This window comes from Carcharodon carcharias, chromosome 5, assembly GCF_017639515.1.
Source record: "Carcharodon carcharias isolate sCarCar2 chromosome 5, sCarCar2.pri, whole genome shotgun sequence".
Taxonomy (NCBI): domain Eukaryota; kingdom Metazoa; phylum Chordata; class Chondrichthyes; order Lamniformes; family Lamnidae; genus Carcharodon; species Carcharodon carcharias.
In genome coordinates, this window is record NC_054471.1 from 63,897,402 (window position 1) to 63,922,793 (window position 25,392).

The following is a 25,392-nucleotide window of genomic DNA, read 5'->3' on the forward strand; positions in this document are numbered from 1 at the left end:
AAGATAATATGTAAAACATTTCTCCTCCACTACAGCTTCTTCTGGCTGTGCCCTCTATCAGTTAGTGTTAAAGAAGCATTATATTAATACTTACTACTCTAAACTGCACATACTCCTTTAATCCAACACACAAATTTAAAAATCATTATGAAGTTTCCTGTTATATGATAATTTGATTCCCTTTAATAAAAAAATCAGTGGTGCTTGATAATAGAGACAGCAACCCCCATGAATATTTTTCCCATTCTTGTGTAAATACACAAGTCAATTCCATCAAGTGCATTACCAGCAGAGCATTTATATCAATAAACAGCATTACATTGGAGTAGCTTGTGTATTGCTTGCACTTGATCTTATTGTGATGAATATGGTGAGTAGGGTTAGCCAACTCCGGTTCGGCATATTCCTGGAGGTAACATCACATGAAATCCTGGTTCCAGCCACTTCGCTTCCACATTGCCACCATTGGCAACCCAATATGTTCACCTCCATTGGAAAGCGAATAGACTCTTCATTATCAAATTGGATGTTTCGGCGGCCAGTCAAACAGCCTTTTCGCATGTCCAATTTCTTTTGACATAAGTAGTAAACAATTTTTTTCAAAGAGAATTAAAAATAACACCATTTTCTAATTGCCCCTGTGGATTTTTCTCGAGTTCCTCCCAGCAGGGCCCTGGTGATTAACCTCTAATTCCTGGAGAATCCAGGGCAATCCTGGGGGGTTGCTGACCCTCATGATGAGCAGCAGCTCTGGGCTATTTCACTCATCAAGTCAATGGTAGATCCCCCTTTAACCCTGTCGGGGGAGGGTTGTGCGGGAGCTGGCACGAGCAGATGGGTTCCCGATCGGCGCCCCCGGTCGGGAGCGTGCCACCATTTTACGTGGGCGGGCCGATTAAGGCATGCGCACGAAAAAGCACACAGATCTCCCTGAGGCAAAGTGCTGCCTTAGGGAGATCAGTGTTACTTTTAAAAACCTAATCAAAGGCAGAAAAAAATTTAAGGGAACATCCCTCATGTGAAACTGTCCATTACATTTATTAAAACATTTTCGTGAAATTTTAAATCTTACATGAAACATCATCCCGCCCATGGGTGAGGTTTCAAGCATTATCCGAAGGCTGCCTGGCCTCCTTGCCTGCCCGCCAATCTTAAGGTTGGACAGGCAGGCCCATTGAGCTCATTAATTAGTTTTTTAATGGCCATAATATGGCGTTGACAGTTTGGCTGCGCGCCTGCTGAACTGAAAATCTAAATGACGCGGGGTGACGTCGGGACACACGCCTGACCCCGCTCACCAAGCTAAAAATTCTCCCCCACTTTTGGGGAATTGGAGAAACTGCTGGGTCAAGCAGGTCCAAACTTTGTTGGTTGCATAGGAATCTCTGAGCAAGAAGTTTAAACCTGTGTTCCCGTTAAATTGTGTATATCGCAACTTGCTGAGCATAACAAATCTTGGTGTTCTGATTTAAGATTTTCTATCAATTAGGAACAACACTAAAACAATCCTTTACAAACCACCAGGGCCACAAACTGTAATCAACAAACCAACACACAAAAAAGATTAAATATAACCGAGTTGCTAGGACTTCAAGGACTGGTTTGCAAAGGTTAGGGGATAACATACAGCTAGAGACACACTGTTGGACTGTTTCAATAGCTAATACACAATCCAGCTTTGTTAGCTTTGCAAGTTAACTCTGCATTTGACCTGCTGAAGTCAAAACAGTTAACCACCCGTCTTTACAATGCAAGATGTTTCAAAACAGATTACAACCAGGGTCAAAATAACTTTCTCTAAAAAACAAGGAAAGAAACAATTTGTTTTACAAAATATGTGATTTTATGGTAATATATCTCCAACTCCCTCCCTAACAGCACTGTGGGTGTACCTACACCACATGGACCGCAGCGATTCAAGAAGGCAGCTCACCAACACCTTCTCAAGGGCAATTATGGATGGACAATGAATGCTGGCTTAGCCAGTGACCCCCACATCCTATACACAAATAAATTTTTTAAAAATTGGTTTTATGTGAAACGTTGGCCAGAACATTGCCGTCGGTGTGTCATTTAGATCCTACATTCGGCAGGCGCCGCTGCTGGCAGCAGCATGCCTGCCGAACTGTCAACGGCTTATTAAGGCCATTAAAAAAGTAATCAAGCTTATTAACCACGTTGCCCATCCAACCTTAAAGTCGGCGGGCAGGTGAAGAGCTCAAGTTGGCCTTTGCATTTTTCAGGAAACCTCATCCATGGGCGGAATGAGGTTTCCTGAAGGTTTTATAAAATAATTTAACAAATTTTGCTATACTCACAAACATGTACCAGCTCATGTGAAAATAATTTTTTTGCTTCATTTATAAAAACATTTTTTTATTAACTTAATCTCCCTGAGGCAGCTCCGTCCCTCAGGTGCCTCAGGGAAATTGCTGCACTCTTTCGCATGCATGAGCCCCCCGACTCTTCCTCCTCCCCCCCCCGCCCGCATAGGTAGTGAGCCTACCGGCTGCGTGTTACACTGAACGGGCCTTAATTGGCCCGCCCGGGTAAAATGGCGGCAAGCAGCCAATCGCGGGTGGTGATCAGCTCTGCGCCCGCCCTTGCCCGCTCCCGCCCAGCCTGCCCAACATAGGTAAGATGCAGCCCATTGAAATTATTACTAATGTTACTGATGCAGAAGAGATATGAGTGTAAAATCTAGCTCATAATTATCTTATATTTTTATCAATAACCAAATAAATTGAGCATTTTGCTCAAACTGTTCTTTCAAAATTGTTCAAGTAACTATGGATATGAAAATATATTGTTCTTCCAGTAACTATGGATATGAGGGAGGGATTCCAGTCTAGTTACAGTAGGAGCAGAATGAAAGTGACCTTCCAATATATCTACACAGCTGGCTTGGCGAATACCACAAGTACTGTTTGCTGATTGTAATTATTTTGACCTTGTGAACTCTTGATTTAGCATTTTTCATGTCACATGGGGATGGAAGCAAGACTTTCTGTGCTCACTACTTATAGCAAAATCATAAAAATGCTCTGAGGGCTATAATTTGTTACAAATGCTCCCCCTTAATTAATAAATATAGGAATTAAAAATGACTTTAATTAATTGAAGCAACCAGAAAAAAAAGAAAGACTTGTGTTTAGTGCTTTTCACAACCACTGGATGTTTCAAAGCACTCTACAGCCAATGAAATACTTTTTATAGTATAATCACTGTGGTGATATAGCCAACTTGCGACAACAAACTTTCACGAAGCAGCAATGTGACAATGACCAGATAATCTCCTTTATGAGATGTTGATTGAGAGATAAATATTGGCCAGGACACTAGAGATTAATTCCATACTCTTCTTTAAATAGTGCCATGGCTTTTTTTTACATCCATGAAACAGGCAGATAAGGTCTCAGTTTATTGTCTCATCCAAAAAGAGAGCACCTTCAACACTGCAGTACACCCCCCACCCCCACCCCCTGCCCAGAGCGTTAGCGTTGATTTTTTGCATTCAAGTCCCTAAAGTGGGACTTTAACACAGAATCTTACAAGTTAGAGGCAAGCATGTTACCAGCTGAGCCACAGCTAATAGACAGCGTGACTTAACATGGGTGTTGTATTCATTTCATGAGAGGCAATGAAACAAGCCTGAAGGAAGAGATGCAAAAGTGTCTCATAAAGGCTAGACTTGAGGTGTAAAAGTGCATATTCCTAGGATGGCGAAGATTTTACCTCCGTTTTTTGCCAATTATCAAAGATGGATCCAATTAACTTCAATAATCCTGCATTTTCTATATGATTTTGTCATGTAGTCAATTTGAATTACATGCTATACACGGACTGTGTTATGCTGCTGTTGAAGATGGCTGGGTTAAATGTTGATTTTTATTATCATCTGGTATTTGACATTGAAAATGAATGACTAATGATACATTGGTGCATGAGGAGGTATCAGGCAGTAATGGAAAAAATATTGTTGAAAGCTGTTTTTACAAGGAGCAAACCCTTTGGAGTACTTGCAGGTTGATTGTACAGGCTTGCAAATAGATGCCATTCCCTGCCACTTTGAATGGTTTTAACATGAATGAGTGAAGCTTTAGCAAGACTACAGCAAGTTCACGTGTGTCTGGGAGAATATGGAAACCATGAGTTCAGAAAGACAGGATGTGGCCAAAGTTAGTGAGTGAGTGTGGTGGGTTAGGTTAGCAGGAAAAGTAAATGGTATAATGAGATATGTGTCATAATGATAGTTGATTGTGGTAGTGGACTCCAGCATTAGATACTATACGGTATTCTGTATGAGATAGGGGGTCACCTGACCTGGGAGTTGACAGTCAGATCGCACATGTTGGAACCTGCCTTGATAGAATTCAGTTACTGCAGAGATATGTGTTTATGTTAGGAAAACGTGTTAACAATAAGTTAGATCAGCTACAATGTCAAGGACCTGAATGCATCATTGAAACAAAAAACTACGGAATATATACCATTAATTATTAATCTTACTTTGACTTTAAGACCTGCCCCACCCACTTCCTTTTTAAAATACAGTCATTACCCAGGCCCTCAAAGAAAATGCACTCAACCCCTCATCCTTGTAAACTACTGCCCCATCTCCAATTTCGCTTTCCTCTCTGTAGTAATTATGGTTTTATTTAGTGTGTAATGGACCTTAAGAATAATGCTTACTAAGGAAGATCATATGATCTGAAGTAACAATTGGAGAGTAGTGCGGGCTACATCAGCAGTCAGTAGTGTAGAGATAGAGTTTGAGCTGAAAGCACCCATTTGGTTGCTGCTGAGTACTTAGTAAATAGACTTAAAGTTTTCAACCAAGAAGTGTCTGCTGATCAACTCTATTAATAGTACCAACTAAGCCACCACTCACAACAAACTGGAGACAAGGATAAAACAGGATTGAATGAAAGAAATCAAGTTGAAAAGAAACCAGCGCTGTACCTCACCCAGTGATTGTAAGTAGAAAGCTCCATTAGATTGAGGAAGATATCCCCTCTCAAAATGCCGCAGTTAGGGAGAATTGATCTTTTTGATCCAGCCACAGATGATTGGTCTCACTACATAGAATGCATCACGTTCTTTTTTCAAGCGAACAAGTTTTCAGGGGAAGAGAAGAGCCAAGCGATCTTCTTAAGCACTTGTGGGTACAAAACCTACAGCTTGATTCCAAGTTTGACGGCATCCAGTGCCCCAGGTTCAAAAAATTTCAACAAATTGGTGGACCTCGTGAAGGGTTATTGTCAACCATAGCCCTCAGTAACGATGCAAAGGTTCAACTTTGATTCAAGAAATAGAGCCCCAGGTGAGACAGTTGGGTGCTATGTGGCAAATTTGAAGCAGTTAACAGAACATTGTGAGCTTGGTACGTCTCTAAGCGACATGCCCAGAGATCATTTCGTCTGTGGTGTGAAAGAGGACTCTATTCAGAAGAGATTATTGTCCGAAGTGAATTTGGGTTTCAAGAAGGCGCTAGAGATAGTGCTGGCCATGGAAAGTACAGTAAGAGATTCAAAAGCCATACAGGGTGTGTAAAATGGAACCATCCTTCACACTGGGTGGGAAACCCCAGCCAAAAATGGCGTGAAAATGTAAGATTCTGCCGAGAAGCTGGAAACAGCCCCCGCTAGACAAAGAATAAAGAAAAATAACTTAGCAACAAAATCAAAGAACAATTTCAATAGAGGTGGAAACAATCAGTCTTTTAACAATTGGCAATTTGAAAAAATCGAATGCTACTATTGTCACAGAAATGGACATATGATGAGGCAATGCAAGGAAAGATTCAAACAGGCTTGTAAACTAAAGAATCCCAATGAACCCTATAATGTAGAAGAGCCTGAAACAACAAATTCAGACATTTACTCATTGTTTAATCTGAAAGCTGGAAAAACAGAACCAATATTTGTCACAGGGAAAGTAAATGGCAAACCTGTTAGAATGGAAGTGGACATGGGAGCTTCCACTACAGTAATTGGGAAACGTACCTTCAGTTATCTGAATAATGGCGAACTTTAATTAAGTTTAGAATAAACAGCTGCCAAGCCCAAAACATATATGGGTAAAGGCATTCAAGTAAAAGGCATAAGCAGGTTAACTGTCCATTATGGAAGCCGATCAGCAAAGTTACCCTTGATGGTCGTAGCAGGTGAGGGGCCAAGCCTCCTGGGGTGAAACTGGCTAAAGGAGATTAAGTTAGAATGGGCTGAAATTTTCCAGTTGAGAGCAAGTGGGTTACCAGAGCTACTTTGAAAGTACACCATAGTCTTCAAGGACGAACTTGGGAAAACCCAGGGACTGCAGGCAAAAATTCATGTGGAGCTGGAAGCAATCTCCTCATTTCATGAAGGTGAAACTGATACCATGTGCACTGCAAGAAAAAGTTGACACCGAACTGGATAGACAAGAGAAACTGGGTGTTGTACAATCTGTGCAGTTCTCAGAACGGGCAACGCCCATAGTCTCCGTCCTTAAACCTGACCAAAGCATCCAAATTTGTGGAGACCGCAAATTGATGGTTAACTAAGCTAGACAGGCTCCTATTCCAAAAATCGAAGACCTGTGTGCCAAGCTGGCAGGTGGAACCACCTACATGAAACTTGATATGAGTCATGCTTATCAACAACTAGTGCTGGATAATGCCTCCCGGGAATTTGTCACAATTAATACTTACACAGGGTTGTACCAATATATGCTATTGCCTTTTGGTGTCTTCTCAGCTAGTGCTATCTTCCAGAGAACAATGGAAAGCTTATTGCAGGAACTGCCCCAGGTTGTAATCTATTTAGATGATGTTATGGAGACAGGATTCACTGAAAAAGAGCATTTGACAAACTTAGAAGAAGCCTTAAAATGTTTCTTGCAAGCTGGAGTGCATTTAAAAAAAGAAAAGTGCACATTCCAAGCAAGGGAGGTTGTCTATTTGGGTCACTGGGAGGATTCACAGGGTGTCCATAAGACCATAAGACATAGGAGCAGAAATTAGGCCATTCAGCCCATCGAGTCTGCTCCATCATTCAATCATGGCTGATAAGTTTCTCAACTCGATTCTCCCACCTTCTCCCTGTAACCTTTGATCCCCTTACCAATCAAGAACATATTTATCTCGGTCTTAAATAAACTCAATGACCTGGCCTCCACAGCCTTCTGTGGCGATGAATTCCATAGATTCACCACTCTGTGGCTGAAGAAGTTTCTCCTCATCGCTGTTCTAAAAAGTCTTCCCTTTACTCTGAGACTGTGCCCTCGGGTCCTAGTCTCTCCTACTAATGGAAACATCTACCCATGTCCATTCTGTCCAAGCCTTTCAGTATTCTGTAAGTTTCAATCAGATCCTCCCTCATCTTTCTAAGCTCAATCGAGTATAGACCCAGAGTCCTCAAATGTTCCTCATATGTTAAGCCTTTCATTCCTGGGATCGGTCTCGTGAACCTCCTCTGGACCCTCTCCAGGGCCAGCACATCCTTCTTGAGATAGGGGCCCAAAATTGCTCACAATATTCTAAATCTGATCAGAGCCTTATAAAGCCTCAGCAACACATCCCTGCTTTTATATTCTAGTCCTCTCAAAATAAATGCCACCATTACATTTGCCTTCCTAACTACTCACTCAACCTACAAGTTAACCTTAGGAGAATCCTGGACCAGGACTCCCAAGTCCCTTTGCGCTCCAGATTTCTGAATCCAACTGGTTGAGGGGAAAGTGAGAGCCATAAGAAAGGCACCTGCACCAAAGAACGCCTCAGAGCTCAAATCATTCCTAGGAATGATCCACTATTATGGGCGGTTCTTACCTAATTTATCTACAGTGTTGCCCCCCCGCATTCTCTACTCAAAAAAGAATGAATGTTGGTCTTGGAAGGTGCCCCAGAAAAAAAGCTTCCATAAAGGTGAAACAATTGTTGCACTCATCCAATCTATTAGTGCATTATGACCAGATGAAAGAATTGGTGCTGGCATGTGATGCATCTCCCTAAGGAGTGGGAGCATTGCTGTCTCATCGGATAGATGGTGGCACGGAACGGCCAATAGGTTACATATCAAGAACGCTCATCACAGCGGAAAATACTCACAGATAGATAGAGAAGGCCTGTCCATCAGCTTTGGTACTAACACGGCCACCATTTTACAGTTGTTTCAAACCACAAACCACTACTAGGATTATTTAGAGGGAACAAGGCTATACCACCCATAACCTCAGCGAGAGTACAATGATGGACTTTAATCCTGGCAGCGTAGGAGTATACTTTCATACATAGGCCTGGCAATCAAATCGCAAACGCCGATGCCTTAGTCATTTGCCTTTACAAGAAAATGATAAGGATATCCAAGTTCCACAGGAACTTGGAAAAACTCAGCAGGTCTGGCAGCATCGGCGGAGAAGAAAAGAGTTGACGTTTCGAGTCCTCATGACCCTTCGACAGAACTTGAGTTCGAGTCCAGGAAAGAGCTGAAATATAAGCTAGTTTAAGGTGTGTGTGTGGGGGGCGGAGAGATAGAGAGACAGAGAGGTGGAGGGGGTTGGTGTGGTTGTAGCGACAAACAAGCAGTGATAGAAGCAGATCATCAAAAGATGTCAACAACAATAGTACAATAGAACACATAGGTGTTAAAGTTAAAGTTGGTGATATTATCTAAACGAATGTGCTAATTAAGAATGGATGGTAGGGCACTCAAGGTATAGCTCTAGTGGGTTTTTTTTTTTATTTTATATAATGGAAATAGGTGGGAAAAGGAAAATCTTTATAATTTATTGGGAAAAAAAAAAGGGGGAAACAGAAAGGGGGTGGGGATGGGGGAGGGGACTCACGACCTAAAGTTGTTGAATTCAATATTCAGTCCGGAAGGCTGTAAAGTCCCTAGTCGGAAGATGAGGTGTTGTTCCTCCAGTTTGCGTTGGGCTTCACTGGAACAATGCAGCAAGCCAAGGACAGACATGTGGGCAAGAGAGCAGGGTGGAGTGTTAAAATGGCAAGCGACAGGGAGGTTTGGGTCATTCTTGCGGACAGACCGCAGGTGTTCTGCAAAGCGGTCGCCCAGTTTACGTTTGGTCTCTCCAATGTAGAGGAGACCACATTGGGAGCAAAGAATGCAGTAGACTAAGTTGGGGGAAATGCAAGTGAAATGCTGCTTCACTTGAAAGGAGTGTTTGGGTCCTTGGACGGTGAGGAGAGAGGAAGTGAAGGGGCAGGTGTTGCATCTTTTGCGTGGGCAAGGGGTTGTGCCATAGGAGGGGGTTGAGGAGTAGGGGGTGATGGAGGAGTGGACCAGGGTGTCCCGGAGGGAGCGATCCCTACGGATTGCCGATAAGGGGGGTGAAGGGAAGATGTGTTTGGTAGTGGCATCATGCTGGAGTTGGCGGAAATGGCGGAGGATGATCCTTTGAATGCGGAGGCTGGTGGGGTGATAAGTGAGGACAAGGGGGACCCTATCATGTTTCTGGGAGGGAGGAGAAGGAGTGAGGGCGGATGCGCGGGAGATGGGCCGGACACGGTTGAGGGCCCTGTCAACGACCGTGGGTGGAAAACCTCGGTTAAGGAAGAAGGAGGACATGTCAGAGGAACTGTTTTTGAATGTAGCATCATCGGAACAGATGCGACGGAGGCGAAGGAACTGAGAGAATGGGATAGAGTCCTTACAGGAAGTGGGGTGTGAGGAGCTGTAGTCGAGATAGCTGTGGGTGTCGGTGGGTTTGTAATGGATATTGGTGGACAGTCTATCACCAGAGATTGAGACAGAGAGGTCAAGGAAGGGAAGGGAAGTGTCAGAGATGGACCACGTGAAAATGATGGAGGGGTGGAGATTGGAAGCAAAATTAATAAATTTTTCCAAGTCCTGACGAGAGCATGAAGCAGCACCGAAATAATCATCGATGTACCGGAGAAAGAGTTGTGGAAGGGGGCCGGAGTAGGACTGCAACAAGGAATGTTCCACATACCCCATAAAGAGACAGGCATAGCTGGGGCCCATGCGGGTACCCATAGCCACCACCTTTTATTGGAGGAAGTAGAAGAGTTGAAGGAGGAAATTGTTCAGGTGAGAACAAGTTCAGCCAGACCGAGGAGAGTAGTGGTGGATGGGGATTGTTCAGGCCTCTGTTCGAGAAGAAGCCTAAGGGCCCTCAGACCATCCTGGTGGGGGAGGGAGGTGTAGAGGATTGGACGTCCATGGTGAAGAGGAAGCGGTAGGGCCAGGGAACTGGAAATTGTTGATGATGCCGTAAGGGGACATCAGAGGAATCACGGATGTAGGTGGGAAGGGACTGGACAAGGGGGAGAGAGAAGGGAGGTCAATACCTTGAGTGGCCCTACCATCCATTCTTAATTAGCACAATTCGTTTAGATAATAATCACCAACTTAACTATAACACTATGTGTTCTATATTGTACTATTGTTGTTGACATCTTTTGATGATCTGCTTCTATCACTGCTTGTTTGTCGCTACAACCACACCAACCCCCTCCACCTCTCTGTCTTTCTATCTCTCCGCCCCCCCACACACACACCTTAAACTAGCTTATATTTCAGCTCTTTCCTGGACTCGAACTCAAGTTCTGTCGAAGGGTCATGAGGACTCGAAACGTCAACTCTTTTCTTCTCCGCCGATGCTGCCAGACCTGCTGAGTTTTTCCAGGTAATTCTGTTTTTGTTTTGGATTTCCAGCATCCGCAGTTTTTTTGTTTTTATCCACAGGAACTTGTTTTACTGTTAAATGCCTTAGATGCCTTGCTGGTATGTACTTGACAGATCAGAGATTGGACAATTCGGGACCCAGTCCTACCTCAAGTACGAGAACAAGTGCTTTATGGTTGTTTAAAAGAGCCCATATCTGACTAAATGAAACCATATTTCAACAGAAGACATGAAACAACCAGCCAGGATGGCATCTTACTGTAGGGAGCAAGAGTGATAGTTCCTCTAAAGGGAAGGGAGCCACTTTTAGTCAAACTATACAGCACACATCCAGGAATTTCTTGAATGAAGACCATATCACACCGCTACCTATGGTAGCCTGGGATGGATGGTGAAATAGAGAGTTTACTAAAGCATTGTGTGCAATGTCAGCAACTGCAAAAGTTGCCAGTGACCGCTCCTTTACACCCATGAGAGTGGCCAGGTCGACCCTGAGTGCAGTTACCCATTGATTATGTGGGACCTTTCCAGGGAACAATGTTTCTGCTCATTGTTGATGCCCATTCAAAATGGTTGGACCTATATTTGGTGAAGTCACCAATGTCAATTGAGAAACTATGTCAAGGTTTTGCCATTCACGGACTACCAGAAGTAATCATTTACGATAACAGCACAGCATTTACAAGTGCTAAATTTCAACGGTTTATCAGCTTCAATGGTATCACAAATGTAAAAACTTTACCGTACCACTTTTCCTCAAATGAACTGGCCAAAAAAGTAGTTCAAACTTTAGCCAGCACCACTACTATTAACAATCCTTTGACCTTTTGTTTATGACATCTTTTGCAATCTCTCCTTTGCCTCCACCTATTGCTGGCCTTCTATCCACCCATAAATAGTATATATTTCACCACATTTCTACTTCCCTTTAGCCCTGAGGAAGAGTCATACGGACTTGAAACATTAACTCTATCTTTCTCACCACAGATGCTGTCAGACCTGCTGAGTTTTTCCAGAATTTTTTGTTTTTGTTTCAGATTTCCAGCATCCACAGTATTTTGCCTTTATCTTAGTGTTTAATTCACCGCCACTTCTCTTCCAGGAATGCCTACCTTGAACAAGTCCTGCTCTTCTCTCCAACAGGGTTTCCGCTTGTCTCTTTTGCCTTGTTCATCTTCATTGTTTTCCATTTCCCTCCTGGTGTTTGACAAGGTGTTTACTAAAACTCGTTATCGCAGCCATATTTCCTTCCTCAGTGACTGTCTCCGTCTCCAGCTTAACCCGCGTGGATTCCAACTGATGTTCCATCCCTCATGTTTCGAACCCACCCAGGATTACAGGTGTCTCCAGGACATACAACGCTCCTCAGACTGCTGTTCTCGTCACATTCTGAGATCCACACTCAGTGCCATGAGTCGTGATATAAACACACTCGACCTCTCCCTCCAGCAGCACCAACTCATCCCATCTCTAAGTTGTCCTTGTCTCCAGTTTCTTTTTATTCTTCATCTCATCCGATGCCTTAACAAGAAACTTTGTCTCTTTCTTTCAGGTGCTAAGGAACGCAAGCTCCAACAACTCATCGACACCAACACCCATCTAGGACCCTCCACCCCTGCCTGTCCCTCTGTCCCCACCCCATCTTCCAATCCTAGCCCCAGCCGTGTATTCACTATACCCCATGACCTTCCCCGCTCTGTTGCTGAATGTTCAGTGCTCAGCAAAGGACTCAGTTTCATACCCTTACGCCCTCACCTCAATGAATTTCGGGCTCGGCATGATGCTGAACTCTTCTTCCGCTGCCTTCATTCCTGTGCTCACTTCTTTGGGCAGGAGTCCTCCCCCGTTCAATGGATCCTTTCACCCGTCTCCAGTATTCTCCATCCACCTGGACCCCTCCCTCTGGCCTCTTACCTGCCCTTGATCTTTTAATTGAGAACCGTCGGCGTGACATCAGTTGTCTCAATTTATCTGCTCCTCTCAACCACCCTAGCCTGTCTCCTTCTGAGCTCACTGCACTCCGTTCTCTCAGGTCCAACCCTGCCGACAAGAGTGGTGCTGTTGTTGTCTGGCATAGTGACCTCTACCTTGCAGAGGCTGAGCTCCAACTCTCAGACACTCACTCCTACCTCCCCTTGGACCATGACCCCATCACCGAATATCAAGCCATTGTTTCCAGGACTGTCAGTGGAAGATCTCCTCCAGAGATCTTCCATCCACAGCTTCCAACCTCAAAGTCTCCCAATCTCGGACGGCCCACTTATACCTCCTACCCAAGATCCACATTCAGGACTGTCCCGGCAGACCGATCATGTCAGCCTGTTCCTGCCCCACGGCACTCATTTCTTCCTATCTTGACTCCGTTCTCTCTCCCCTTGTCCAGTCTCTTCCCACCTACATCCGCGATTCCTCTGATGTCCTACATCATATCAACAATTTCCAGTTCCCAGGCCTTAACCGCCTCCTCTTCACCATGGACGTCCAATCTCTCTGCACCTCCATCCCCCAACAGGATGGTCTGAGTGCTCTCGGCTTCTTCCTTGAACAGAGGCCCAAACAATCCCCATCCACCACCACTCTCCTCCGTCTGGCTGAACTTGTTCTCTCACTGAACAATTTCTCCTTAAACTTGTCTCATTTCCTCCAAATAAAAGGTGTGGCTTTGGGTACCGGCATGGGCCCCAGTTATGCCTGTCTCTTTATGGGGTATGTGGAACATTCCTTGTGCCAATCCTACACAGGGCCCCTCCCACAATTCTTTCTCCGGTAAATCGATGACTCCTTCAATGCCGCTTCATGCTCTCATTTGGACCTGGAAAATTTTAACAATTTTGCTTCCAATCTCCACCCCTCCATCATTTTCACATGGTCCATCTCTGACACTTCCCTTCCCTTTCTTGACCTCTTTGTCTCAATTTCTACTGATAGACTGTCCACCAATATTCATTACAAGCCTACCAACTCTCACAGCTACCTCGATGACAGCTCCTCACAACCCGCTTCCTGTAAGGACTCCATCCTATTCCCTGAGTTCCTTCGCTTCCATCGCATCTGCTCCGATGATGCCACTTTCAAAAACAATTCCTCTGACATGTCTTCCTTCTTCCTTAACTGAGGTTTCCCACCCACGGTGGTTGACAGGGCCCTCAACCGTGTCCAACCCATCTCATGCGCCTCTGCCCTCACACCTTCCTCTCCCTCCCAGAACCATGATAGGGGCCCCCTTGACCTCACTTTTCACCCCACTAGCCTCCGCATTCAAAGGGTCATCCTCTACCATTTCCACCAACTCTAGCATGATACCACCACCAAACACATTTTAACTTCACCCCCCCCCCCCCCCCCCCCCACCCCCCCCCCCCCCCCCCCCCCCCCCACCCCACCGTCCCCCGTCGGCATTCCATAGGGACCGTTCCCTCTGGGACACCCCGGTTCACTCCTCCCACAGCACGTTCCCATGCAATCGTCCCTTTACTTCCCCCCTTCTCACCATCGAAGGGCCCAAACACCCCTTTCAAGTGAAGCAGAGCTTCACTTGCACTTTCCTCAATTTAGTCTACTGCATTCGTTGCTCCCAATGCGGTTTCCTCTACATTGGAGAGACCAAACGCAGACCGGGTGACCGCTTTGTGGAACACCTTCGGTTTGTCTGCAAGCATGACCCAGACCTCCCTGTTGCTTGCCATTTCAACACACCACCCTGCTCTCATGCCCACATGTCTGTCCTTGGCCTGCTGCAATGTTCCAGTGAAGCTCAACGCAAACTGGAGGAACAGCACCTCATCTTCCGACTAGGTACTTTACGGCTTTCCAGACTGAATATTGAGTTCAACAACTTCAGACCATGAACTCTCCACATCCCCAACCCTCTTTAATCCTTGCATTTTTTCCATATTCGTTTTTATTTTTTTATTTTTATTTATTTATTTTCCCACTCACTTTCATTATTATTATTTCAGATATCTAGCATCCTCAGTACTTTGCCTTTATCAAAAAATTCAAGGCAGGCATGAAGAAGCTAACTGGAAATTCCTTGGCAACCAAGCCAGCATGTTTTCTTTTCCATTACAGGACTACCCCTCACACAACAACAGGTCTCACACCTGCGGAGTTATTGATGAAACTTCGTCTCCTGATGAGATTGAGCTTAATAATGCCAAATTTAGAGGGGAAGGTGGAAAGAAGTCAGGGAAGCCAGAAAATTGGACTTGATTGGCACAGTCGTGAGACGAAATTTACCATGGGGGAGACGGTATACATGAAGAACTTCGGAGAAGGACCAAAGTAGTTACCAGGTGAAAATGCAGTGACTGGACCTCTATCTTACCACGTGGAGGTGGAAGACCGGGTCATATGGAGACATGTAGACCATTTGAGGAAGAGAGAAACAATTGGTACCACCGGTGCTCATGACCGGGTGTGCGTTTCCTGTTGAGGACACTCAACTCAGTACAGACATGCCTGATGTTCCTGTAAGAGTTGAGGATTCAGAACTGCAAGTGCCCACCCAAGCACCTGATGTTCAGGCAGCTCTGGAAAAGGAGGTTCCTGACAAAGAATCTGAAGTTGTGGAGCTGCGACGTTCCACACGTACCAGGAAACTACCTGAAAGACTGAACTTGTAAATTCCTTACCCAGTGTAAATATTTTGTTGATAAAAAAATTTGTACTTGTAAATATACTATGTATAATCGCAGTTAATGGAGGAGTAATGTAGTTATTATTGTTTTATTTAGTGTATGGTGTACCTTTAAGAAGAATGCTTGTTAAGGAAGATCACATGATCTATAGTAACCAATACGAGAGTAGCGTGGGCTACCTCAGTAGTTAGTAGTGTAGAGATAGAGTTTGAGCTGAAAGCACACATGTAGTTGCTGCTGACTACTTTGTAAATAAACTTCCCCAAGCTTTCACCCAAGAAGTGTCTGCCGATCAACTCTATCAATTGTACCAACTTGGCCACCACTCTCCAAAGAGCATGAACATGTTGGGCAGGATTTTGCCGTTGGCGAGCAGGGGGTGGGGCCCGCTCGCCGACGCGTAAAATGATGCGGGATGATGTCGGACGGAACCCCTGACATCACCGCACCCCATTAAAATTTTCAGGAAGGCGGGGCTGCAGCAAAATCAGCTGCGGCCCCACTGACCTGTCAGTGGCCAATTGAGGCCATTGACAAGATCAATTATACAATTAAAGGACCTGCCCGACCAACCTTAAGGTTAGCGGGCAGGCCAGGAGCCCCGGCGGTAAATAGAAAAAACATGAAACCTCATCCAGCAGCGGGATGAGGTTTCATGTAGGGTTTTAAAAAAGTTATTATGTAAATTATGAACATGTCCCATCTCATGAGGGAGACATGTTAGGGAATTTTTTTTTCTCTATTTTTCATATTTTTCAAAGTGTAAGCAATCTTGCTGAGGCAGCACTTACCCTCAGGGAGATGTGCGTTCTTTCATGCGCATGCACGAAAGAGCACACTCTCGCTTTTGGGGAATTGCCCCACCTGCTTTCACAGCAAGCGGATAGTGCTTCCCACTGGATGTCACACTGGGCGGGCCTCAATTGGCCCACCCATGTAAAATGGCGGCGGGGCCCGCTTCTCCGGCGGGGATTAGCTCCCAGCCCGCTGGAGATTGTGTCGGGCCCATCCGCCCAACAGGCAGAAAGTTCTGCCCGTTGTTGCCTCGTAAATCAACACCCATCTCTCCTGCAACACAATAATTGTATTTCTGATGAGGTTTCCCACAGCACCAAATTAACCGTAACCAAAAATGAATAACACTGCATGTGACAATGAATGTGTTGCATTATCTCATTCCATTCCTTTTAACCTTCGCAGTCTTTGACATGGTTGACTACACCATCCTCCTCCAACACCTCTCTTCCAATTTTTTTCTTCTTTATTCTTTCAGGGATCTGGGTGTCACTAGCAAGGTCAGCATTTGTTTTCCATCCCTAATTTCCCTTGAACTAGTCTATTGCAGAGGGCAGTTAAGAGTCAACCACATGGCTGTGGGTCTGGAGTCACATGTAGGCCAGACCAGGTAAGGATGGTAGATTTCATTCCCTAAAGCACATTAGTGAACCAGCTGGATTCTTATGACAAATGATGATAGTTTCATGGTCACCATTACTGAAACTAGCTTCAATTCCTAACCTCATTAATTGACCTTAAATTCCATCGGTTGCCATGATGGGACTTGAACCCATATGTCCCCAAAGCATTAGCTTGAGCCTGTGAACACAAGAATTAGGAGGAGGAGTAGGCCACTTGGCCCCTCGAGCCTGCTCTGCCACTCAATAAAATCATGGCTAATCTGATTGTGGTCTGAACTCCACTTTCCTGTTTGCCCTCATAACCCTTGATTCCCTTGTCTATCAAAAATTTGTCCAACTCAGCCTTGAATAAATTCAATGACCCGGCCTCCACTGCTCTCCAGGGAAGGGAATTCCCTCTGACAGAAAAAAAAGTTTCTTTGTCTCAGTCTGAACTGGGAGGCTCCTAATTTTTAAGCTGTGACCCCTAGTTCTAGAATCCCCAACAAGGGAAAGCGTCCTCTCAGCATTTATCCTGTCAAGCCCCCTCAGGATCTTATATGTTTCAGTAAGATCACCACTTATTCTTATAAACTCTAATGGGTATAGGCCTAACCTGCTCAACTTTTCCTCATCCCAGGAATGAGTCGGGTGAATCTACTCTGAACAGCTTCTAATGCAATTATATATTTTCTTAAGTAAGGGGACCAAAGCTGTACACTGTACTCCAGAAGCAGTCGTACGAAGGCCCTGTACAGCTGTAGCAACACATCTCTACTTTTATACTTCATGCAATAAACACCAAGGGTGGGATTTTCTGCTCCGGGGACTAAGTGCAGTGGTGCAAGGAATTATAAAACCATTAGACCAAAAGACGTAGGAGTAGAAATAGGCCATTCAGCCCATCAAGCCTGCTCTACCATTCAATGAGATCATGGTTGATTTGATAATCCTCAACTCCACTTTCCTGCCTTTTCCCCATAGCCCCTTGATTCCCTTACTGATTAAAAATCTGCCTATCTCAGCCTTGAATATACTTAATGACCCAGCCTCTGCAGCCCTCTGCGGTAAAGAATTCCACAGAGTGACTACCCTCTGACAGAAGAAATTCCTCCTCATCTCTGTTTTAACTGGGTGTCTCCTTACTCTGAGATTATGCCCTCTGGTCCTAGACTATCCACAAGGGGAAACAACCTCTCAGCATCTCCCTGTCAAGCCCCCTAAGAATCTTATATGTTTCAATAAGGTCGCCTCTCATTCTCCTAAATTCCAATGTGTATAGGCTCAACCTACTCAATCTCTCCTCATAAGAAAATTCCTCCGTGTCCCTGCAGGATCTACCTTGATTAGCAGCGAGCTTCCTGCTGATCAGCGGGTTGGGAAATTGTGCCCGATCTTAGAGTTGGAAGTTCATTAATTATGGATCGAGTAGCTTTCCGAATGGTCTGGGTGGCCAATGATTCCTCCACCCCACCATAAACTAATGGGCTTGAAGGTTCTGGCAGCAGTTATAAGTGCCAGCTGAACACACACATTGCTCTCTGCATCCAAGACTGTGTGGACAACCAAGGCTGAGATGGATCTCAGGAAAAAGAAGGCAGCGCCAAAGTTCAGCAGTGAATCCCTTGATTTATGGTGTGCACCAGCACCATGATGCCCTCTATCCGAGGGATGGTTCCAGGAGAACCACCAGCTTCACATCTCTAGCTTGGAGGTGGTTGCGGGGGAGGTCATCTCCGTCACTCCAAACGCACACTCTAATAATGGTATTTTGCACTCAGACCATCACTCAGCTCAGGGATCTTACAAATTATTAGCGGGGGAGATATCAGCATTGAAAGTCGATTCACCAGCATCTCATCTATCATGCTGTACAAACACCATCCTCAGCCCTTACTGCAGAGGCTCAAAACACACAGCAGGCATGCATGGTTCCCAACTTCTGCTCCATCCCTTCTCTTCACATTCCATCCCTTTGTCGTCATACAGACCAAGCTTGCCCACAACAAGATAGAGAGATCCCAGGCCGTAGGAGGGATGATGCAAATCCAGCATCTCTCCATGTTTAAGGAGGATACCGACGAGTTGGTGGGTGAAGACAGGGATCGCTCTTGTGGGGAGGTGAGATCAGCCTCGCCCAGCAAGACAGTATGGATGACCCCTCCAGGAGTTGACCACATCATGACATTCACAGTGAGTGACATGTAATGTTGTACTCAGCCTGTTCATGAACTAAATCCATCTTCTCTCTCTTACAGGCAGCAGGTCCAGATAGACCAGCAAAGGCAACATAAGCCCCAGCCCCCAAGGCCATCTGAGAGGAGGATGCCAAGGAGCCATCTGTAGAAGACACATCACAGCATTCACCTGTACTCTCCACCAGCACAGAGACTCTGGTGTGTCACAGTTCTTAATTAGGTTTAGGCTCTCACTCTGGGGAATACCTCACTGACACGTCTCCTCAGCATGTGGAGGCAGTGACAGCCCAGTTCTCTGGCACGCAGAGGACTGCTGGAGAACAGCCACCTGCTGAGTCCGAGTCAGATGATAAGCCTTTGCAAGCAGCCATCACTAATATGCTGGAGATGCAAAAACAAGTGGCGGAACATCAGGAAGAGTTGTGAAAGGCAGTCAACAGACTAGAGCGAAGGTTGGAGGAGTCTATCTATATTCTGTCTAATGTCCTAGCTCCAACGTGCAAGGGCCTTGGGTTTTCCATGGGAAGGGTGATGGCCACCTTGGAAACCTTGGCCTAGCAGGTTCTGCCAGATTTGTGCTCGGACCTTCCCTCCATCACTATAGGCATTGGTGGGACCCATCATTGGCTAGGTGCGAGGGAGCTGAGACACCTCGACCTCCCTCCAAGAATCTCTTCTCTTCAAGGAGTCAGACAGGGGCTCTTGGGCACCCACAGGGAGGAGGTCCAGCAGCTGGACACCCTAGGGCCATCCACTCAGGTGACTCTGCGAATGTTCCAGCCAATCCTAATCCTCTCTAACTGTGACCCCATCACCTCCAACTGCATAGGTCAAGGAGGGTGCAGCTGCCTCACTGCAGGACAGCCAAAGTAGGCCGGGGCCTCCTGAAGACCCCTGACAAAGTCATAAAACACAACAGGGTGTAGCAGTCAGCAGGCTGCCTCCACCTCTGCTACAGATATCGGAGATGTATGAAGACATAGTGGTAGGGTTCAAAATATTAAGAAACCTTGATATCACTTTTGGGTCTTAGGGTGTTCGCTTACTGTATATATCATGCACCTTTGTAAATACATTTGCTGTTCATGACAATGGTCTCATCATTCAAATGTGTTGTGCATATGCATCGATGTGACCTCTTATTGCGAGGGTGATCCAAGCTCCCACTCTATGATCGCCTCCCCTTGTGAGCCTCAGTTTCATGTGATGTCTAACTGACTCATGTTAGTTACTTGCACCTTGTCTACTGTCAGGGAGATGTGTCAACCTCTTTATTGAAAGTGACTGCAGATTGCATTAAGGAGTAACATTCATGCAAGTAATTAGGAAAGCGAATGGAATGTTATCTTTTATTGTGGGGAGAATTGAATACAAAAGTAGGGAGGTTATGCTTCAGTTATACAGAACACTAGTGAGACCACATCTGGAGTATTGTATACAGTATTGGTCTCCTTCTTTAAGGAAGGATGTAAATGCATTGGAAGTAATTCAGAGAAGGTTTACTAGACTAACACCTGGAATGGGCAGGTTGTTTTTTGAGAACTGACTAGACTTGTATCCGCTGGAATTTAGAAGAGTAAGAAGCAATTTGCTTGTAACATATAAGATCCAGAGTGGACTTGACAGGGTGGATATGGAGAGGATGTTTCCCCTTGTGGGAGAATCTAGAACTAAGGGTCACTGTTTAAAAATAAGGGGTTGCCCGTTTAAAATGTGGGTGAGATCAAATTTTTTCTCTCAGCGTGTCATTAGTCTTTGGAACTCTCTTCCTGAAAAGGCGATGGAAGCAGCAACTTTGAATATTTTAAGGCAGAGGTGGATAGATTCTTGGTGAGCAAGGAGGTGAAAGGTTATTAGGGGTAGACAGGATGCAGATTCGAGGTTACTATCAGATCAGCCATGATCTTATTAAATGGTGGAGCAGGCTCGAGGGGCTGAACGGCCTAGTCCTGCTCCTTGTTCGTACGTAAGACACCATGGAGTTATGCGTGCTCAATTGCATTGGAGGGCTAGCACTCATTGTCTCATCATCCTGGAACCTTGTGGCTATGAATGTGTCACTCCGATTGCATCTTCTCAATAAACTCTTCCCAGCTTCATTAATTGTGCAAAGTTGCATATCGGTCTGAATCACCTGGCAGGTCAGGAGTCGATTCCTGTGGCTGCTGTCAGCTGACGGGTTCGAAGCTCCAGGCGCCATATTTAAAGGCCAGTCCAACACACAATAGCCCTATAGCTTGCTCTATAATGGAGCGTGTGGAGCTGTGAACAGCACAGTACCTCTCTTCGGAAGGACACTGAGGGCAACGCACAAGTGTCATCAGCCAGCAGTTCAGTGGGTACCCCTTATGCCTAAGCAGCCATCCCTGCAGATGTAATGGCACCTGGGAGTGACTCAGGATGTAGCAGTCATGGAAACTCCCAGGCTACAGTGCACAACCGTGCTGTATGTGCTTCCGGTGATCACACACCAGTTGTACATTGATGGAATGATAGCCCTTGCGGTTTATAAACATTAGGGGCTGCTGCCATGGAGGCCATATAGTCACATGGGTGCGGTGTATTTCACCCTGCACTCATTGGAAGCCTGAGATGGCGGTGGAGTCGGTGACTCTCACAGCCTGGATATCTTCATCCAGAGCAAACCTGTAAAGGGCATCTGGAACCTACTTTATGCATCAACGTGTTACCTGACTGAGAGATGCCGCACAGATCCCTGTTGATCTTTGGAAATAACCAGAAGCCGTGAAATTGAATGCAACGGGCACCTTCAAAGCCACGAGCAAGGGAAACACTCCAGTTCCATCAGGTCTTCACGAAGAATGTGGCATGTGGTGTACCTCTTATTTCAAGGTTTAGCCTTCCTTGCAGTCTACTCTCAATCATCAGTAAAGTAATGGAAGGTGTCATCAACAGTGCTATGAAGTGGCACTAACAATAACCTGCTCACTCACACTAAGTTTGGGTTCCACCAGGGCCACTCAGCTCCTGACCACATTATAGCCTTGGTTCAAACATGGACCAAAGAGCTGAACTGCAGAGGTGACATGAGAGTGGCTGCCCTTGACATCAAGGCAGCATTTGGCTGAGGGTGGCATCAAGGAGCCTTAGCAAAACTGGAGTCAATGGGAATCAGGGGGAAAACTCTCCACTGGTTGGAGTCATACCTAGCTCAAAGGAAGGTGGTTGTGGTTGTTGGAGGTCAGTCATGTCAGCTCCAGGACATCACTGCAAGAGTTCCTCAGGGCAATATCCTTGGCCTAACCATCTTCAGCTGCTTCATCAGTAACCCTCCTTCCATCATAAGGTCAGAAGTGGGGGTGTTCGCTGATGATTGCACAATGTTCAGCACCATTTGCAACTCCTGAGAAACTGAAGCAGCCCATGTCCAAATGCAACTAGACCTGGACAATATCGAGGCTTGGGCTGACATGTGGCAAGTAACATTCACGCCACACAAGTGTCAGGCAATGACCATTTCCAACAAGGGAGATTACCATCACTGAATCCCCCACAATCAACATCCTGGGGGTTACCATTGACCAGAAACTGAACTGGACTAGCCATATAAATACTGTGGCTACAAGAGCAGGTCAACGGCTGGGAATCCTGTGGCGAGTAACTCATCTTCTGACTGCTCAAAGCGTGTCCATCGTTTACAAGGCATAAGACAGGAGTGTGATGGAATACTCTCCACTTGCCTGGATGAGTGTAGCCCCCATAATGCTCAAGAAGCTGGACACCGTCCAGGACAAAGCAGCCCACTTGATTGGCACCACATTCATAAACAATCACTCCCTCCACCATCAACGCACAGTAGCAGCAGTGTGTACCATCTACAAGATGCACTGCAGGAATACAGCATAGCTCCTTGGACAGCACCTTCCAAACCCATGACCACTATCATCTAGAAGGATAAGGGCAGCAGATAGATGGGAACACCATCACCTGGAAGCCCCCCTTCAAGTCACTCACCATCCTGAGTTGGAAATATATCACCATTCCTTCACTGTCACTGGGTCAAAATCCTGTAACTCTGATCCTAACAGCGTTGTGGGTGTACCTACACCACATGGACTGCAGCGGTTCAAGGTGGCAGCTCACCATCATCTTCTCAAGGGCACCTAGGGATGGGCAACAAACGCTGGTGCAGCTAGCAAAATCCACATCCCATGAATGAATTTAAAAGAAACAGGTCTTGGGACAAGTGCAGTTGTGCACGGCATTCCCTCTTACTCATTTGTAAATAGGACGATAAACTCTAGGTACGGCGAGTGTCTCTCCTTGTCTGGGTCGCTCCTCCTGACGCTCTTGTTCATGCTCTGGCTCTGCTTGACCATGTGCCTCCTGCTGGAGCTGTGTGGAGCTGCCTCTCCCTCCTTTGCCTCCTCCATTGCATTAGGACCCTGATAAAGGAGCATTGTGCCCTGGCTCTATATCTGCTTTTGCCTTCTCTCTGAAAGGAAACATTGAAGACATTAATTATTGAAGGGGCAAGAAAGCTAAGCTCAGAAGATTAAATGTTTGGAGACTTTTATCGCAAAGAGATCTTCCTCTTTTCTTTCTAAGCAGACTCCTGCTCACTCCAGTGGCTACAAGAGGCTAGAGGGTGACCCCAGAAAGGCCCCCATCGTGCTTGCCCTACCCCCTGACTGCCATTCCATCTCCTTCCCTCCCTGTTGTCCCCATCATGTTCATCAACCTGACCCTCACCTCACAGCCCACCCCCCAGTGAAGTGCCAGTCTCTGAAAGTGCAGGCCAGCATGAGTGCCACAGCACAGTGGTGTTCCTCAGGACAATTAAAGCAGAGAATAGGGGCAGACAAACCCTACAATCCCAGCAGAATGGCATTTATCGCAATAAGACAGGTGCAGTGCAATGGCTGGTAGGCTACATATGTTGCACTCACCTCGAAGCTACCAGAGAACTGAGCTCCGACTTGTGCATGCCACAAACCGGTTTCACGCCAATGTAAATTCCCACTGGTGGACAGAAGATTGGAAGGCATGGCAAGATTCCAGTGAGTAGCTGTTTTAATCGGCATTTATGACATTTATTCACAATATATATTCATGATTTGGATGAGGGAATTAAATGTAATATCTCCAAATTTGCAGATGACACAAAGCTGGGTGCGAGGGTGAGCTGTGAGGAGGATGCAGAGATGTTTCAGTGTGATTTGGACAAGCTGAGTGTGTGGGCAAATGCATGGCAGATGCAATATAATGTAGATAAATGTGAGGTTATCCATTTTGGTAGCAAAAACAGGAAGGCAGATTATTATCTGAATGGCTATAAATTGAGAGAAGGGAATGTGCAACGAGACCTGGCTGTCCTCTTACACCAGTTGCCGAAGGTTAAGCATGCAAGTGCAGCAGGCGTTAAAGAAGGCAAATGGTATGTTGGCCTTCATAGCCAGAGGATTCGAGTACAGGAATGGGAATGTCTTGCTGCAATTGTACAGGGCCTTGGTGAGACCACACCTGGAATATTGTGTGCACTTTTGGTCTCCTTATCTGACGAAGGATGTACTTGCTATAGAGGGAGTGCAGCGAAGATTTACCCGACTGATTCCTCGGATAGCGGGACTGACATATGAGGAGACATTGAGTCGATTAGGATTATATTCGCTGGAGTTCAGAAGAATGAGGGAGGATGTCATAGAAACCTATAAAATTCTAACAGGACTAGACAGGGTAGATGCTGGAAGGATGCTCCCAATGGTGGGGGAGGCCAGAACCAGGGGTCACAGTCTGAGGATACGGGGTAGACCATTTAGGACTGAGATGAGGAGAAATTTCTTCACCCAGAGAGTGATGAGCCTGTGGAATTCGCTACCGTAGAAAGTAGTTGAGAACAAAACATTGTATGTTTTCAAGAACGAGTTAGATATAGCTCTTGGGGCGAAAGGGATCAAAGGGTATGGGGAGAAAGTAGGAGCAGGCTATTGAGTTGGATGATCAGCCATGATCGTAATGAATGGCAGAGCAGGCTCGAAGGGCTGAATGGTCTACTCCTGCTCCTAGTTTATATCTTTCTTTGTTAATGAATGCAAATGGCATTCACACCACTAGTTGGTGGGACAACCGACCCACCATAAATACACCATCAGGAGAATTGCAACTTGTTCTTCTGACTGCAGATTTGTGACTTTTTGCCTGCTGCTGGATTCTCTGCTCCCGCATACACTGAAACCACCATGGGCGGGATGGGAGAATTCTGGCCAGTGCGTCTGTGAGTGTGTGGGAGTGAGAGTGAGTGTCTGTGAACGTGTGTGGGAATGAGAGACTGTGTCTGTGAGTGTGTGTGGGAGTGAGAAAATGTGTCTGTGAGTGTGTGTGGGGGAGTGAGAGTGAGTGACTGTGTGTGTGTGTGTGGGAGTGAGAGTGTATGTCTGTGAGTGTGTTTGTGGGAGTGAGAGTGAGTGACTGGGGGTGTGTGTGTGTGTGGGAGTGAGAGTGAGTGTCTGTGAGCGTGTGTGGGAGTGAGAAAATGTGTCTGTGAGCG